Source organism: Gracilinanus agilis, chromosome 1 (assembly GCF_016433145.1).
Source record: "Gracilinanus agilis isolate LMUSP501 chromosome 1, AgileGrace, whole genome shotgun sequence".
Lineage (NCBI taxonomy): Eukaryota > Metazoa > Chordata > Mammalia > Didelphimorphia > Didelphidae > Gracilinanus > Gracilinanus agilis.
This window is the reverse complement of record NC_058130.1, coordinates 114,218,035-114,235,779: the sequence shown is the minus strand read 5'-3', so window position 1 is coordinate 114,235,779 and position 17,745 is coordinate 114,218,035.

The window sequence follows — 17,745 nt, the reverse complement described above, 5'->3', positions numbered from 1 at the left end:
CCATGCTTCTTCCCTACCCACCTCTTTCTATTTTCTCTTCCTTTTAGAGTTACAAAATTCATTTTTTGGTAGTTGTGCTCAAGAAAAACTTATAGACTGGCATGTTTTATCTGTTGTTCTTTATCGGATCAGTGTGGCTACTTTTTTCACATGATGACCTCTCCTAAATGTGTTTCCCTTCCCTTCCAAGATACTTATTTCCCTTTATATTTAACACCTGAAGATGCATTTTTGTAGTGCTTTAAAGTCTATAAAGTGCTTCACAATTATTATTTCATCTGGTCCTCACATCAACCGTGGAAGATAGGTGCTTTTATTATCCCCATTTTATAGATGAGGAAAATAAGGCATAAAGAGATTAAGCAAGTTACCTAGGGTCACATAGCAAATAAGCTGGATTTTGTTTGATAAATTTTTGTATCTGGAAAAAAAAATGTTGAATCAAATCTTCCTGAATCTAGGCACATTGCTCCATACACTGCACCACTTAGTTGCCTTTCATTTGATATCTGATCCATGACCTGGACATGGAACATCTAATAGATCCATGTCATGTGGGAACCCAGAAATAAGCAAAATACAAGGGGGGGTCATAATTAAGGTGAGGCAAGTAGAGACATGAGGGGAGGCAGGCAGGTAAGGAACCCAAAAACACTATGGATGATCTGGCATACAATGTTTCAGAATGAATTCCATGGGACCCAAGAGATAGAGAGGAGGAGGTCCTATAAGATCCCTGGGAAAGAAAGCTAGAGGATCTCAAATGAGCTAGACGGTAAATACTTCGGGTCATAGTAAAAACTTTAGAACCTCAAAATTTCCTGACCATTCCATTTCCTAAGAAAACTATATTTGTGAAGTTTTACTCTATTTCTGCTTTGTTATGCTTACAAACCAAATAAGGGCATTGTTGTAATGCATTTCAACACACTATTTTATCTTCATTTTGATACAATTTTGGTGCCTATCTCCCAAAATACCAACGAACTCCATTTAGAATGGAATCTGTCTAGATTCTATGAATGCATCTATCACAATATGAATATTTTAAAAGTCAAGCAACTATTTTTGGACTGCAAGGTGTTGGGAATTTTTATATCTACCATTCAAATAACTAGTTTGCTGCATTTTTTCCACTGAATGGACTTGTTATAAGAGCTAGTCAATTGGTAATTGTCATGTTGACTGACATAGATTAGGCAATTATAAGGTCTGCCATTCCATTTTCTGAAGTGAACCAATGAGGTATTATAACCTCAAAAAAGTGGATTCTTATCAAAGTTTGAGGAAGAATCTGAGATTTTTGACTCATGTGATTTTTTTCACCCTAAAAGTTCTCAAAATATATACAAGCAATTTAACAACCATAAGAAGTTAATTCATTGATTCATATAGGTAACTCCTTATGTAGAAACACTACAAGACAAGTCATTTACAACTTATGGTCTTAAAGAATGGCCTGGAGCACTGAGGGGACAATAACTTGTCCAGATTCACATCACTGGTATATTTTAGAAGTAGGATTTGAATCCATTTCTTCTTGACTCTAAGTGGCATTCTTTCAACTATCCTATCTTTCATTATGACTTAAGATCTACTAAGTTTAAGGAAGACACTTGTTATTTGCTTTTTGTATTTTTCTTTTAAAATTAAAAAGGTGACTCACCTTGAGCTGAAGCTGCCCATTTTCTGGGAGTCTTTCAAATAAATAGTAAATTTTCTCTCTGGGGGTGTCTTTATCCATAGCTGATAGAATAGCACTAGAAATAATATGCGTTTCACCCATATTCATTTCTATTTCAGCCCTCCTGTGAAAAGAAATGAACCCAGGTTTGGTTAAAGATAGAATATCTTTAGAATATGGCCCCCCTGGTAGTTTACTATCATTTTATCACAGATTATGCCCCTACATAGAGGAATTTTAACAGTATCTGAAGCTATAAAAATATTATGAGTTGGAAAAGAAGAATTTAAGGAATCATATCAATTACATGACCTCTAAGTTCCCTTCTTGGTGAAACCAAGAAGATCAATCAAAGGACAAGCCATGGTTGGGATAGATAAGAAGGTAACAGGCAAGAGTGAAGAGAAGAGGCTACTCTACTCTAATGCATCTGTTTTGTCTACTAAAAAGGATAATCTTTAGACTCATATGGCTTATCATCTAGATACACTCAGAACTGGACTAATGACGAGAGACAAAAAGTAGTCATCAAAAGATTGATGTTAATTTGGAAGACTGCTTGGAGGGGAATGTCCCCATAGATCTATCCTTGCTTCGATGCTATTTGACATTTTTATTAACGATTTGAATTAAGGTACAAATGGCATAAATTTTTAATTTATAGATGAAGATGGGGGGATAACAAAGATGTTTACATCGAGGTATGGCTTTTGAGAGAGAGAGAGTTTTGATATAGTGATACAGATGGCATTGGAAAGGAAGAGCTTGTTAAGGATAACATTAAAGAGAGGGATAAAAGGGCTCAAAGAGAACTGTGGTGGATGTCTTCAGTTAGGGAGAGAAAGAGAAGCAAGGATTAAGGAAATAAAGAAATGGCTTGAGAGGCAGGAGGGGGAAATTGGCCAAGAAAACTATAAGAGAAGAATGTAGTTAACAGCGTCAAAGACCACAGAAAGTCTAAAGAAGATGAAGAATTGAGAAAGGTTGTTAGATCTGAATGTCATTAGTAACACTGGAGATAGTAGTTTACTTACACATAGTAGGTAAGGAAAAACAAGCAGTGATTATAGATGATTTGTGAAAAGGAAAGATGAAAACCGTAAAACACTACAACAATGTAAGTTTATTATTCAAAGGGAATATAGGGTCAAGAGAAAGAATTTTTTTAAGACAAGGAAGACTGGCAAAGAGAATGGATCCAGGGAGAGAGGGGGAAGAAAGAGAAGGAGAAAGAAAGACAGAGACAGAGAGACATAATCACACAGAGACAGAGGGAAAGCTTGAAGTTGCAAGGAAAAGAAAGAATAATCAAGCCAAGACCTGGAAGAGATGAGAGATCAGATCAAAGATGTAGACGAAGAGTGACTATGCAGAAATGAGGATTTTTTTCCCAGTGAGAAGAGAAGCTATGAAGTAGAGAAACATCATATTGCTCTGTAATTCTGTAGGACCTTTTAAAGGTGATGAGATCATAAGAATGGAAGCATCTCCTCAAACCTCAAAGTCCTTTGTTTTTTCATACAGATTGCAGGGTCACAGAAACTCACTTTATATTCTTTCTTAATGATTATCAGGGTCCCTATTGGTAATGCCACCTCAGTAGAAGTGAATGAGAACATATTTTAGCAAGTATTATTTTTCATTCATCTCTTTCCCAAGTGGTCAGATCAAAGGCTGAAGTCAATGCCTGTGTATAGACAGACCAGCAGAGGGTGCACTGAGACCAGAATTGCTTTGCCAAGGGAGACCCCCATGATCTCAATGACTAGATATGACCTAAATTCACAGATGACTTGTTCCAATGTTTTTAAAGCCAGCTTGCATTCTACAGAAATAAGTTTAAAAACTGAAGAGTTTTTCATGATTAGACTTACTCTCATTAATATAGCAACAGATATTTTTGTCAACATATCTCATCCATATCAAACCATTTTGACTGGCACAACCAGTCTTGCTAACCTGCTGTGGGGTTATGGGAGAGAGTAGTCATAATGTCTGTGAAATAAAAGACATTGAAATAGATATTTTTTCAAATTTTCAATTTCAATGTTATGTAGTAGGCACTTAATAAATGATTGTGCAACAGTCATCAATTTCCACTGAATATTACAAAAGAACCTTGCATCACATTATATGGTAAGGAAAAGTAATGATTTCTTTCATATAAAGAGCTTGTGGCTTACTTGGTCAGCACTGGTTTCTCATCATTAACTGGCAGGATCTTTATTGAAATTGTTCTTAAGATTTTATGTTTGCCATCGGTCAACTGGATTGTAAAGTCATCAGCAAGGCTTTCAGAGTCATCATGTATATACATCAACTTCATTCCTAGAAAAAAATGAGAGAAAGTAAATCAAACTCCTTTTAAACCATCGCATGAGCTTAGTCTCCTCTATCTCAGAACTAGATATCAGCCTAGATATCAGCAGCAGTTCATTAATCCATCAGCACCAGCAGTGACTCCAAGATATACTCTTGATGTCTGTCTATTCAAAGAACTCAAGATAATTCACTTTCCACAGTCCAGCTTTGTTCAGTAGGATTTAAGTGAAACAAAACTTGTTTTGTCAATTAAAAGTATGGTTTTCTTGAGAGGTGGAGTTGAGATTATCACATTTCACTTTCTGAGTCTTAAAGTTGAAAGAGGAAATAGCATATGAAACATATATTCTCTGACTCAATGTGGACTGTTATAGATTTCAATGAGATACTAGATTCCGGGACTTAGTAAGAGTCAGGCACAGACTTTTGTGAAGGGAAGAAAGGATCAAAGAAGAGATGATCTTATTAGAAAAAGTTGAGGAGAATATTACTTAACTTATCAAATGAAAATGTGGGTAGTGGTTTTTCATTCTTTATCTTCTGAAAAAGAAATTTGGGGGCATTTTGGGGATGGTGGTGGTGGAAGCCACTTCCCCAAACCAAAAGAAGTATTGAGATAGTAATTAAATACCCCCAAATCTTAATGACAATCCTTCTCTTGAGTAGAATTATTATTCAAACAAATACAACTTTTCTTAAAGGTTTTCTCAAGCATTAACAGGATAAGAAATGGTAAGCCAGGAAAGGGGTGATGTGATAGGGAAGAGAATAATTTTTTAAATGATCAGAGGCTGAGATCCTGTCATATCATCTGACTGAAAAGCACATCATCACCACAGAAAATAGTTTCTATACTCAATTTAGATATGTTAATTTTTTCTCAGTGCAAAACAATCTTTTAAAATTAACTTTAAAGTCTCCAAATGTCTACACACTGAAAAGGAAAGATATTTTTAACAGTACTAAAAATAGGCACTAAAATGTCTAAGATACCTAAGTAAAATATCTAATATTGTGAAAAATATGAAGGTATTGTCTCATTTTCAAAGAAAATAAATTTTATATTCCAAAAAATCTCCCCATCATCTCATCTCTAGTTATAGCTCCCTGTTGTAGTTCAATCCAGACCACAGAAGAAACTCAAAAAGTTTACTGGGCATACTTTGGTAAGAAGAAAACTCTCCATGACAGACTCTAGGTGTCAGAAAAAGCTTATGCTAAAGGAAGAAACTCTTCCAATAAATGATCAGTTTAATTACAGAGATTGCTAGTGAAATCCCAGTCCCAAAGCCCATTACTGCAGGACACTGATCTCCACCTATAAGGAAAGAGTCCCATATCAATGAGCTTTGGGATTGGGATACACTAGACTTTTCTGATTACAGCTCTGAGGTTGAAAAACCTGAGGTTTTAATTTCATCTTTATGACAGCCATTATTATATTTCCTAGTTTTCATTATTAAACCAGCCAAACATAATATAAGGAGAAGACATACCAGCTTCGAGAAGCTCCATTGAAAAATCACACACAGGAAGTTCGTGGTTCTGGTGGGAATTTATTAATTGCTTATAATGAGGGATGTCATTTCTAGGTAACCCATTGATGAGGAGGCCATGCTGTGGTTTATGAGTAATGGTGAACATCAAATGATCTTTTGGCATGTCTAGGTCAGCTGCTCTGATGACTGAAAGATCCAGTTCTTTCATCTGACCCTCAGAAACCTAAACCAGAACGTATCAGAAAATTGACCTTGGTTATGAAGATTAGTCTTGCTCCCAAGAACACCTCTACAAATCAGAATCCAATGAAGTATTCTTTATTTCCACAATTCAATTAGGAAAAGATTCCACTGCATGCCATAGGATTATTTTTTTCCCTGAATCCCTGGAGTATTACATAGACACAAGCCCATGTGAATAAGCAAAAGAAAAGGGATTTCAAAAGACCAAGCAAAAATGCATGTTAACAACTCAAAGATAGCCATGCAAAAATGTTGCTTTCTTTCTTACAGTGATGTTCTGTGTCACAAAGTCAGGAACTTCATCATTTGTGGGGTTAATCAGAATGTAAAAAGGGATTTCCACAGAATTCTGTTTTCCATCTGTGACGTAAATCATAAAGTGATCTGCCGTTGGCTCTATCCTCAGATGCATGGACTGCACATAGTTTATATGCAAAGCCTTCATGTCTTTCCACCAAAATGAAGCTGGAGCACACACAAAGACATGACAGGCAACATAAGAATTACATTAAAAACCAAATCAAACAAAAAACTTCTAGTTCTCATTGCTTAGCAAAATTGACTGTTGAACAGCAAAATAAATGAGAAAGCATCTACAAGCCTCAGATAAATGGCAGAGAACCCTTCTAGTTGCTACAAATCATCCTCTTCAAATGAACATTTCTTATTACATCTGTATAGCAACATTGTACAAAGTCAAAGCAGTTGGTCAAAAAGCCAAACATTTAATAGTAAGCGTTTTATCTACATACTGTCAAATTTAACTTGGCCTAATGGGCAATTTAACTAAGATCAATTAAGTTCTACTTATCCTTTCCACCATGCCCTTTGGACTTCGCTTAATTATTAACAATAATTCATATAATATGTTAACAATTAACATAATTAACAAACGTTCCTCCAGTTTAGACATCTTGCTCTCAGGTTCCTTCCACTTTGGGAATCCAGCTTTCTATGATATTACGTCTTTGCCATTTTCTCCTACCCTGATTTTAGCTTCTCTCACCTTACAATCACTGTCCCTGACCACTGAACTGACACATGGCTTCTTGAGAGGGAGTTGGGTTTTCCTTGCTCCCTATTGCTAATTCCAGAACACTTTACCTTTACTATCATCACTCAACAAATTCACCTCCTTTGATATTGCTTTATCCATTTTAACCCCTAGTCCAGATAAAGATCTAAAATCATTTGACCTACCTCTTTTTCTTAAGGAATTTCATACCTGGGTCACATACTTCCTTCCTTCCCCATCCTGCCCTTTTTTAGGACACTTCATCAGACATGTTGATACTTCAATCTCCTCAAATCTATTGATTTATGACTCGTCCTCAGCTAAAACTAGGGATGGACCCATTCTAGATCTCATCAACAACTATATGCATTCTACTTTCACAATCATAACCTTCTATCATTCCATCTCTCCCAGTGCCTTACCCTTTCAACACCTATTTCTTGTCATCACCATAACTTCCATTCCCTCTACTCCTTTGCACTCTCTCAAGCTATGGACTTACTCTAACTGCTCATTCCTTCCTTCCCAGTCTTGATCTCCTATAAGTTAACCAGTCTAACACAGTATTATTAACTACTCTGGAATCCTTCACTTCTTTGCCCAATTTACTCACATACTTTATCAAACCCAAACCCTGATTTACTTCCATCATCCACATACCACTACTACTCACTTATTGCTGAACAGAGCTAGAGAAAATTACACAACCACAGTAAATGAGCCCACTACAAATTTATGTCTTCCAATATCAACTGAGCCCTCAATTTGACAAAGAAATTATTTGCTCCTCCTTGGTTTATTTTTTATCTTATTCCCCACATATTTTTCAAAACTTTTTCTTCTCTCAAGAGTCCCTCACAACTCTCCCCAATCAGCTAGCAGTCTATAGAGATAGTTCTCCAAGAGCATATTTTTGTCACCTTCATTACATCTCAAAATTTTATCATGTTATCCCCATTGTCTCATCCTTTATCAGAGTCTGATGAAGTGATTGCTCTTCTCTTTGCCAAGGTCCATTCCTCTCTAAATATACTTGATCCCATCTCTTCCCGTCTCCTCTAGTAGATTTCCCTACAATCATATCTATTTTTCAGTCTTTCTCATGTTTATATATCTTCTATATATCCATCCTGAGCTCCACTGATGTATCTTGAACTGCCCATTACATTTTTTAAACTAGATTTCCAAGATTTGAAGATTTCTACCTTAACACATCTAACCCACAATTCATCGCCTTTCCCCACAAAACCTGCTTCTCTTTCAAACTTTACTGTTTCTGTCAAAAATACACAATCCTTCTAGTGATAGAGGCTCATTATCCCTGACTCCTGTTTCTCATTTATACCGCATATTCAATCAGTTGTCATTTCTACTTTCATATTTTCTATCTCATACCTGTCTCCTTTTTATTACTTATTTAACAGCCTCTACTCTACTAATTCAAGCCCTAATTACCTCTCATTTTGTGGTCGTGTTTTTTATGTTCAGTATTTTCTGATCTTTGTGACCCTATGGACCATAGCATACCAACACCATCCATGGGATTTTCTTGGCAAAGATCTTCAAGTGATTTGCCATTTCCACCTCCACCAACAAACAGGTTAAGTGGCTTGACCAGGGCCACACAGCTAAATAAGTATCTAGGTCAGGTTTGAATTCTGATCTTCCAGACTCCAGACCCATTGCTCTATCCACTGAACCATCTGTTTGCTCCTAAACATCTAATTTAGACTACTGAAATAATTGATCCTCTTGTCATAAATCTTTTGGAACTCCAATTCTATAGCTGCCAAATTGTTTTTTCTAAAGTATATCTAAACATATTATTTCCCTACTCAATAAACTTCAATGGTTCCCTATTCCCTTTAGGACAGAGATTTTTACACTTTTTTGTGTGTGCTATGAACCCATTTGGTAGTCTGGTGAAACCGCCTGACACTTTCTGATAATAATATTTTCAACCAAGTGTAGGAAATGCCAAATTTAATTAGTTGGCAGTTAGTGAAAATAAAGATGTCAATTTTCCCCCATCCAAGTCATGATCTCCCCTTCTGAAGGCTTAACCCCAGGCTAAGTACTCCTAGAATTCACATTGTACTTTCAGACCTCATCTGGAGTACTGTGCTCATTTCTGGGCACCATAATGTAAGGAGGGCATCAATAAGCTGAATAGTGTCTAGAGGAGGACAACGAAAATGGTACAAGACCTTGAGCTTCATAATGATAAGAAGGAAATAGGCATGGAGAAGATGGGATGGGTTGGAGAAATAAGAGCTCTCTTCAGTGAATATTTAAATGACTTTTGTTCAAATAACACTCCATCTTCTGTCTTTGTGCCTTCATAATGGCTGTCCTCTATATTCTCTTTACCTCTTAGGTTCCATTTTTTCCTTTAAAACTGTGCTCAAGCCTTTCCTGATTCCCCAAAATTCTACTTCCTCCCCCTAATTACATTGTATCTATTTTGTACACATTTTGTACATAGTGTCTCCTCCAGTGGAATGTAATCTCCTTGAAGGCAGGAATGATTTCACAGCACTTAGTATACAGTGTCTGGCACATCACAAGCAATTAATAAAAGCTTACTGGTTGATTGCTTATCACTTAGATACTATGTTTAAGTGGTAGGAAGCAAAACCTACTAAAGTGTTCATTAGACACCTGGTGAACTTTTGCAAATGTTAGGATAATTAATGTCAAACCCAATAATTCTCACCTCTTTAGTAAATATGTCTCAGAAGTTAGAGCAGAGGTTTTTTTTCTGTAACTCAAGATAATACTTAACTCTAAATTTTCATCCTTAAACTAACCCTAGAACTAGCCTAGCTATAAGTTAGAGAAAACTCATTACCAGAAGACTGAACATTGGGTGATGAATTGTTTTTAACCCAAAACAATTTATGACTGTGTACCACAGAAGCAAATCTGTTTATTAATGAAGAGAGAAGATGTCGTCTCCACCAGTGAATGGAGTAACCCCACCAATCAAATGATAAATACTTGAAGACTGAAGTAAATGCCAAAATACCAATACTCTTTGGTCCTATGAATGCTTTAAAAATCATTATGAATCATTATGAGTTATCCTCATTTCTTTTAAGACTGAAACATAAATTTACCTCAAAAGAGCCCCACATCAACATGAAAATAGGGAGAAACAACTATAAATAAATAAAATTCTAATAACTTTGGCTACACTACTTTGATACTTGAAGAATCTGTAATTTTGTCAGCCTTAGTCATCCTCCACTGGCATGGTCCCTTATAGACGGTCTTTAAAGTTGCTTTGGCCAACAAACATCAACACCCTCTGGCCAATCTGGTGAGCAGTCTCTCCCAATTTAGCTAGGCTGGTAATTAGACAACAGAGGTGTAATCCATCTGTAGGTCAATGTGCTAATTCTAGGTTGGTAGGATGAAGGCAAGCTCATGTCCAGCCTAGATAGCCTTTGCAGACACGCAAACATGTAGCAACAGGGGAGGAATTTAAAGAGGAATTAGCTATAATGGAGTTTCTTGCATGTGTTTAGTATTTATAACTTTTGCCACATCCTTTTTCATACATTGATTAAAATACAAGAGCAATAATATTGTATTAAGATATAATAACAAGAATAATATAGTAATATAGTAATAATTAGCAAATGGAATATATAGTTATCTCTTCCGCATCACAATTTTCCCCATCACAGTTTCAATGATTCACAGGTTGGCATAAGAAATTAAATGGGAGTTTTAGGGGAGTTTTGCAGAAGTTACAGATGACACGTGAAGGCTAGCAGATAACAAGAAAAAGTTTTAAAAAATCAGAAATACATACTTGACCCAAAATGTTCAATAAGGCACTATGAGCCCCACATAAAAGAAAAAGAAAAAATTTAAACTTCTTCTCTGGTATGAAGGGAGAACCAAAAAAATTTATGATTATTTTATAGATCACAGGAGCACCATACCCCTAATCCCCACAATGGGGAAGGGATAACTATAGCAATAATAAAATAATAGTAATAATATTGATTAAAATAATAGTAATAAGAGCAGCGACAATAGTAAATGGCATTTATATAGGACTTTAAGGTTTGTAAAATGATGGCTATACATTATTTTATTTCTATGTCTACTTAGGCATCATTCTGTAAGATCAGAACTGTATAATTTCTGTGAACGCTTTTATTTCTAATCTTCTACAAATCTATTAACCCAGAAAAGTAACTAGAGGTCCAGTGACCATGACTTACCTATGCTTATGCCCATATTGCTTTTCTCAAAACCTGGAGAAGGAAGTATGTTTTCAATATAACCAAATTGTGGAGGAGAAACCAAAGCAAACTGTAAGTCATCCATGGCTGTGTCAGGGTCAGTGGTGATTAAATGGTTAACGTTAATGGCAGCCGAAGAGCCCTCATCCACAACAAACTGGGTACCTGCATACAAATAATATTAAGATTGTTATGATTTCGCGTGAAATATTCTTATCAGAAATGATGAGGACAAATGGGAGTAATTGGAATTTTAATTCATGGAAGACTCCACATGCAAATTTGCAGCAATGGGAAGTAGATTTCATTGGCTGGCAAACCTCCCTTTCTAGTGAAGGTCTTGGGGATGTAGGAGACGAGGGACATGTTAGATTTAATTTCACTTAAAAATTGCATTTTCCTGAATAAGAAAGCCAGATAATAACCAAAAGACAGCAGCAATGCTACATGTTCCCTTATAGATTTCCATTCTTCCTAAAGTCCTCACTCTGATTTCCCTTGTGTCACCACATAAGTGACAAATGAAAAAAAAAAGTCCAACAGCTTTAGTGATAAGCCACTAAACATAGTTTATGTACTCCTCAAGATCAGTTGTTACCTCAGTTTGTCAGAGCACTAATTGCCTGAGAGCTATTATGAATTGCTCATAACGGACATTTTTTCCATGCCTTCGTGCTTAATTATTCTGCTGGGACAATGATTCCTTTCCAGAACATTGCTTGGGTGATAGGCTGCAAATTACAATAGCATTCATACATATGCTTGTATTTTTTTCTGAGAGACAGAATGTATACAAAATGCCTATGAAGAGATGACTTTCTAAAAAGCAAATAAGGTTAAATATAGATAAATAGTCTCTCTGGTCTACTTACTTTGCTCTAATAGAGGTTATTATGGGTAAAATAAACTACCCTCTAGTCAGAATGCAACTGAAATTTTTCCATTTGAAATTAAAGCAGAAAATGTGGAGACATTAACCTCCCCTATATGTATATACATGATATATGTATATAATTGTTAGAGCAAATTATTTGTCTTGTGAACATTAAAAACTGATTTTTATAAAACTCTGTGCTTAAGTTAGCTAAAATTAGACAGGAGATCCTATCTTCATGGCTTTCTAGCCTGATCATAAATCAGGGCTTAATGTGTCTAAGAATACTTGGCAGGTTCACCTTTTGCCTATGGTTTAGCACAAAATGACTTTAATAGGAAAAAGGTTTTACCAGTTGTAATAGATGGCGGTTGGTTGTCTACAGGGTACACAGTCACATTGAGATCATACACTGGAAAAGAATGATGAGGTGGAAGTGGAGAAGAAATGGGATCCTGGTAGCAGCAGTCATAAGGGCCAGTTTCTCCATCCGAAACCACCAAAGAAATGGTGTCAAAACAAGGGACCATGCCAATCTCTCCACCTGGAAAACATAAGTAGCTGTAAAAGTTTGATTTTTTTATAACAAAGAAATAACATACCTTGGTGATGCCCAACCCACGCTTCCTGTCTAAATGTGGGAGAGTGAGAAAACAGGAGGTGTGAGCATTTCTAAACTACTTCCAAGGTACTGATATTGTTATGTAAGCGAAACACATATCCACCTGCTGCTCTTAGAGTATCTTCCCGCAATCTCTGACCATGATGATGTCAAAACTGGAGCTGACCAGGATAAGGAGTTCAGGAGGTCAAGGGGGAAGCTACAGAGGTTGCTTATGCTGTGACAGTAACACTTTTCTCTACAATTATCTATTGCCATTGATAGCCAAAATGGAAACTATTCAGGACCCTTCACTTTGGTAAATGCCTGTATGCACTAATATCTTAAATTAACCATTCTCAATTATTCAAATAGAAGGAGGAACTGGACATAGATAATTCTAAAGCTTTATTCTGCTTACTTGTTTCAACCTCTTTCTCAACTTATTTTTAACCAGAGTTGTTAAAAAACAAGAAAGTCAATTGGGGGGGTTGGCATTTCCTTTATTTTCCTTTTCTATAGTCAAATGGTCATATTAATGAGTAATCCTCAAAATAGCAAAGGAGACAATAAGACATGAATATAGGAGACAGGTTCTAACAATGGACAATGGAATAGCTGAGCATCATCTTGCCTTCAGGGATTTTAAAGTGCTTTATAGGAATTCTTTTATTCACATTCATACCACTTTGAAAAGGCAAGAATTCAACTGAGATCACTAACTTAAGTATGTGGTAGCAAAGATCCAGGAATTCATCTTCAGACTATGTCAAATATGGCAGATCTTTGGAACAATGCTTGGCATTGGTTTCACTATTTTACAAAGCATATTGAAATACTAAAAATGACTGAAAATGGCAACCAGAATTTGAATGTAGGCCATGTAGGAAAAACTGAGTCATTATGAGGATGAAGATCTGTCTTATCATTTAAAAAGAGTTATTAAGAATAAGATGACTAGCAATCCATATCCATGAGTTGGTTTAACTTGAATCAGAAGAATTTGGGTATACAAAAAATGATTTTATAAGTGATTAAGCCCTAAAAATATTGGAGAATCTTCTACTCCTACTCCAAGACCATTGGTCTCAGGTGAAATATCTAGTTGCCTCCCTGAAGACAGATTACTTAAATCATATGTCCCTTTAAAGTTTCAAGTCCTGTGATCTTAGCCTTCATTATGGAGTCAATAGGAACATAGATTTAGGGCTCAGAGGGATTGTTGAGGACTTCTAGTGCTATTCTCTCATCTTTTAGATGAGGAAACTTGGGCTCAAGTAAGGAAAATAACTTGTCCACAGCCACACTATGAGTAGTAGACTCAGAATGAAAACTCTTGTCTTCTGATTTCATAACCAATGCTCTTGGGTTTTCAGAGTCCAAACAAGGGGACACCTATAAAATTCAGAGATAAGGTTAGAAAATGTCACCCTTGGAACATGAAGGCAAAAAAATCTCCTTAAAATGAATAAGCTAAGTAAGCCATCTGTAGAAGGAAATTAGCCTAAGAAACAGGCTGCCACACTGCAGATAAAACTGAAGTGCTTCCTGGATCTCTGCAGGAGGCTTAGAGCACCTCCCTGGAAAGGAAGACAACCATTTAAAAGGTAACTGATATAAGATAAAGAGTAATTTTGGAAATTGGAGCTTGTCTGTCATCAGGAAATGCTATGAAAGACTTTTTAGTGAGTGATAAAGAACTTTGAAAAAGGAGGGTTATTATGGTAAGAATATGAAATGAATACAGGATAAATCCATGAGGTTCCTTCTAGATCTAACATTCTGTGACTATGATTCCATATGTGCAGTCCTGTCCAAGGGTGAGAGGCTGTCTGACCGACACAAGTGATCTGTTACTAGAAAATATATATTTTGTAATATAATAGAGATAATTCTCCAGGCTCTACCAGGCTAGGGGAATAGATAACTCTTGCAGTTTCTCTAATATCATCTCTCCACTACTGCAACCAATTTCCAAACTGCCTCAATCTCTTGGATTTTAGTATCCCAGGGAATTCTGGATCCGGTACAGTGGAAAGACCACTGGGATCTGGAGTCAGAGGACCTGGGTTCAAAACCCACCCTCTGATGTTTATTGCCTGTCATCTTGGGCAAGTCATTTAACTTTCCTAGGTTCCAGTGTCCTCAATTATAAAATGAATAGGTTAGAAGAGATGACCTCTGAAGTCTTCTCCAACTCTATAACTGTGATATCTTAATATCCCTCAAGTCCATATAACTCCCATTCTTATTCCACGCTCACCAAAGCAACTGTATTTATTAATTCAGTTTTTAGGCTACTTTGAAACTGGGAAGAAGGTCTCCTTGATTGAGAAGTATCCTTATTCACATTATACACTGGTCCCTTTCCCATCACCTTGCTAAATGAATAAATTGGTCTTCTGATATGTTGTAAGTTTGGCTGGTCTATTTTTGTCTGAGGTAGTAACTTAAGGGTAGTTGAATCAGGAGGGGGAAGTCAGACTGGCCCCAGACTGGAAGTCATGCCAACCTGGGGGAGGGAGTAGATATCATCTGGAGCATCTGTTCTTGCCTCCAGGTTCGGTCCTAATGATGGGTATATCTAAGGGTAGGGACAGAATATGACCCTGAAGGGCCTATTTATTCTGGGTGGGCAGCTAAAACAAGTAGTTCATTCTGTAAAACTAAGAACTATCTACATCCTGGAACCAAAGTCACTCTTCAACTCCAGCCTAAAAAAGTCAGTCAACTTTATCCTCTCTTTCCCTCTAAAGGTAAAATACTATACAAATGTCACATAATAAATATATTTGAAGTGGGAAAATACAGTTTAAATTCCGCCATTAATTTGTTTGATAATACCAAACTATCTAAAGTAAACTGTGTCTGCATAAGCATGGCCAAATTGGATTGAGGTTAGCACCATTTAATCTAACTTGTTGCAGTCTCAATGTATGGAATCCCCACACAGTAGAGACCTAGAATACTAGGCTATGCTCTTTAAGGACCAGTAAGGTGACCCTGGGCAGATTAGAAATCCCATATGTAATCCTGCAAAAGAATCATTCTTTCTTGGGTCACTTTTCTACCAATCTAATTAAACAGAAAATCTGGAAACTAGAAAAAAATAAAGTAAAATAAGGCAGTGAACTCAGCTATTCTTATTCCAGATCAAGGACAATAAGCATATGGAAATATCCCTAGGCCAAGCACACTGAAGCAAAATAAATGAATGGAAATTTTACTGAAGTGCATTACTGTGGAAGAGACAGAAAGCAGATACTAAACTAGATTTTAAGCCAGTGAAAGTTAATATAGGAGATTAAAATTTCCTACAATCATAATTTTTCACACAAGATGTCACAAGACAGCATACCTTCTTGCTATCTACTAAAATGCCTCATTTTATAGTTAAGAAAACTAAAGACCAGAGACTAAATGGTTTGCCCAAGGTCACATAGGTTATGAGTGTAACCTGCTTTTTCAGAGCACAGTAATCTCAGTATGGATGGCCACAGATTCCCAGGGGGAAATCTAGAGGTTCCATGGGGGTATACATACCTGGGAATGGTTTGTGGAGAATTCTGGGAAGAAAGTAAAACAGATGCATGAGAGTTCCACAGAAATGGAGGTATTTTTCATTTTGAGGGGAGCAATGTGTTTCTTTCCCAATGACTATATCCCAAAGGACTGTGAGAACTTATGACTGCAAAGATGTTGCTTAGCAGTGTGAATACAATATTATGGACAAAATCCAATTGGGTGAGTCATTCCTCAGAAATGCCATTCCTTTTACTCCTGGTGACAACAATTTAGAGGAAGATACAATGAACTACCTCCCTCTAGGACCTATGCAGGAAGACTTTCTTGCTCCATGAAGTCCAATGCATCTCTGGCTGTTGTACTTTCCCTACTCTGATTGGTTCCTACTTTCTTGTTTCAGAGTTCTGTTCAATCTCCTCTCTGATGTTCTAATTCTTCTTTGTCACACAAAAATATTTCTTAATTACCTACAAAAGAGGCATCAGACATAGCCCACAGGGTTACATGAATTCCACAATACTGCACAGTGCAACCTGAACTAGATTAAAATGTAATTGGGAAATAGTTAACAAAATTAATTAAATTACAATAAAACCTAGATAATATACTCAATGTCTGGGCAGGTAGGTGGCTCAGTAGATAGAGTCAGGACTAGAAACAGGAGGTCCTGGGTTCGAATCTGACCTCAGACACTTTCTAGTTATGTGATCCTGAGAAAGTCATTTAACCCTAGTTGCCTAGCCCTTACTGTTCTGCCTTAGAACCAATTCTTAGTCTCAAGTTTAAGACAGAAGATAAGGGTTTTAAAAACAAACAAACAAAAGACCAAAATTCAACATGCAACCTGTAAGAATTCTTATATAAAGATTAATCACCTCCATTTCTACTTTAGTTTGCCACCACTGACCAACAAGACCAAATATAAAATCCTCTGATTGACTTTCAGAGCCCTTTATATCTCCAATACTTTCCTACCTCTCCAATCTTCTTACACCTTACTTTCCCACCAGGGGTCCAGTGACACTTGTCTCTTTGCTATTTCTTGTATTTAACACTCCCTCTCCTGAAACTGGGCTCTTTCATTGGCTGTCCCCCTACATAGAACTCTCTCCTTTTTTTCAGCCTCTTGTTTTCCTTCATTTTTAAGCAAAAGTCCCCCTTTCTACAAGAAGCCTTTCCTGGACTTTTTCTTTGATCTTGGTGCCTTCCCCTATGATTATCTCCAATTTATCTGTATATATCTTGTTTATATATAATTATTTGTTATGTTGTCTCCCCCATTAGACTGTGAACTCCTCAAGAGCAGGAACTAATATTTGCCTTTCTTCTGCCCCAGTGTTTAGCATGTAGTAGTACTGAATAAATGTGTCTTTGTTAACCTGACTTTTAGGACTCAACAGCACAGAAATTCATCTGACTTTAGGGAGGAAGAAAGTTTCCTGCTTAGGTTCTAGAGAGGCTCAGTTTATCAGCATATTCTTCCCCTCAGTGTGGCTGCAGTCAGGAGGGTGGAAGGGAAGTGGCAGTTGGGGAAAAGGAATGACATCTGTAAGGAGTTGTCTCATCTTACTCGACATAGTTCACAGCACTGCACACACATGTCCGATAGTTTTTCTCTTCAGTCATTATTCTCATCATTTTTAGGATACAGACTGGGGAAGAAACAAATCACTCCATATGCTTCTTTCCCTCAAGATGGAGAATACATCTCTCTGTCTCTCTG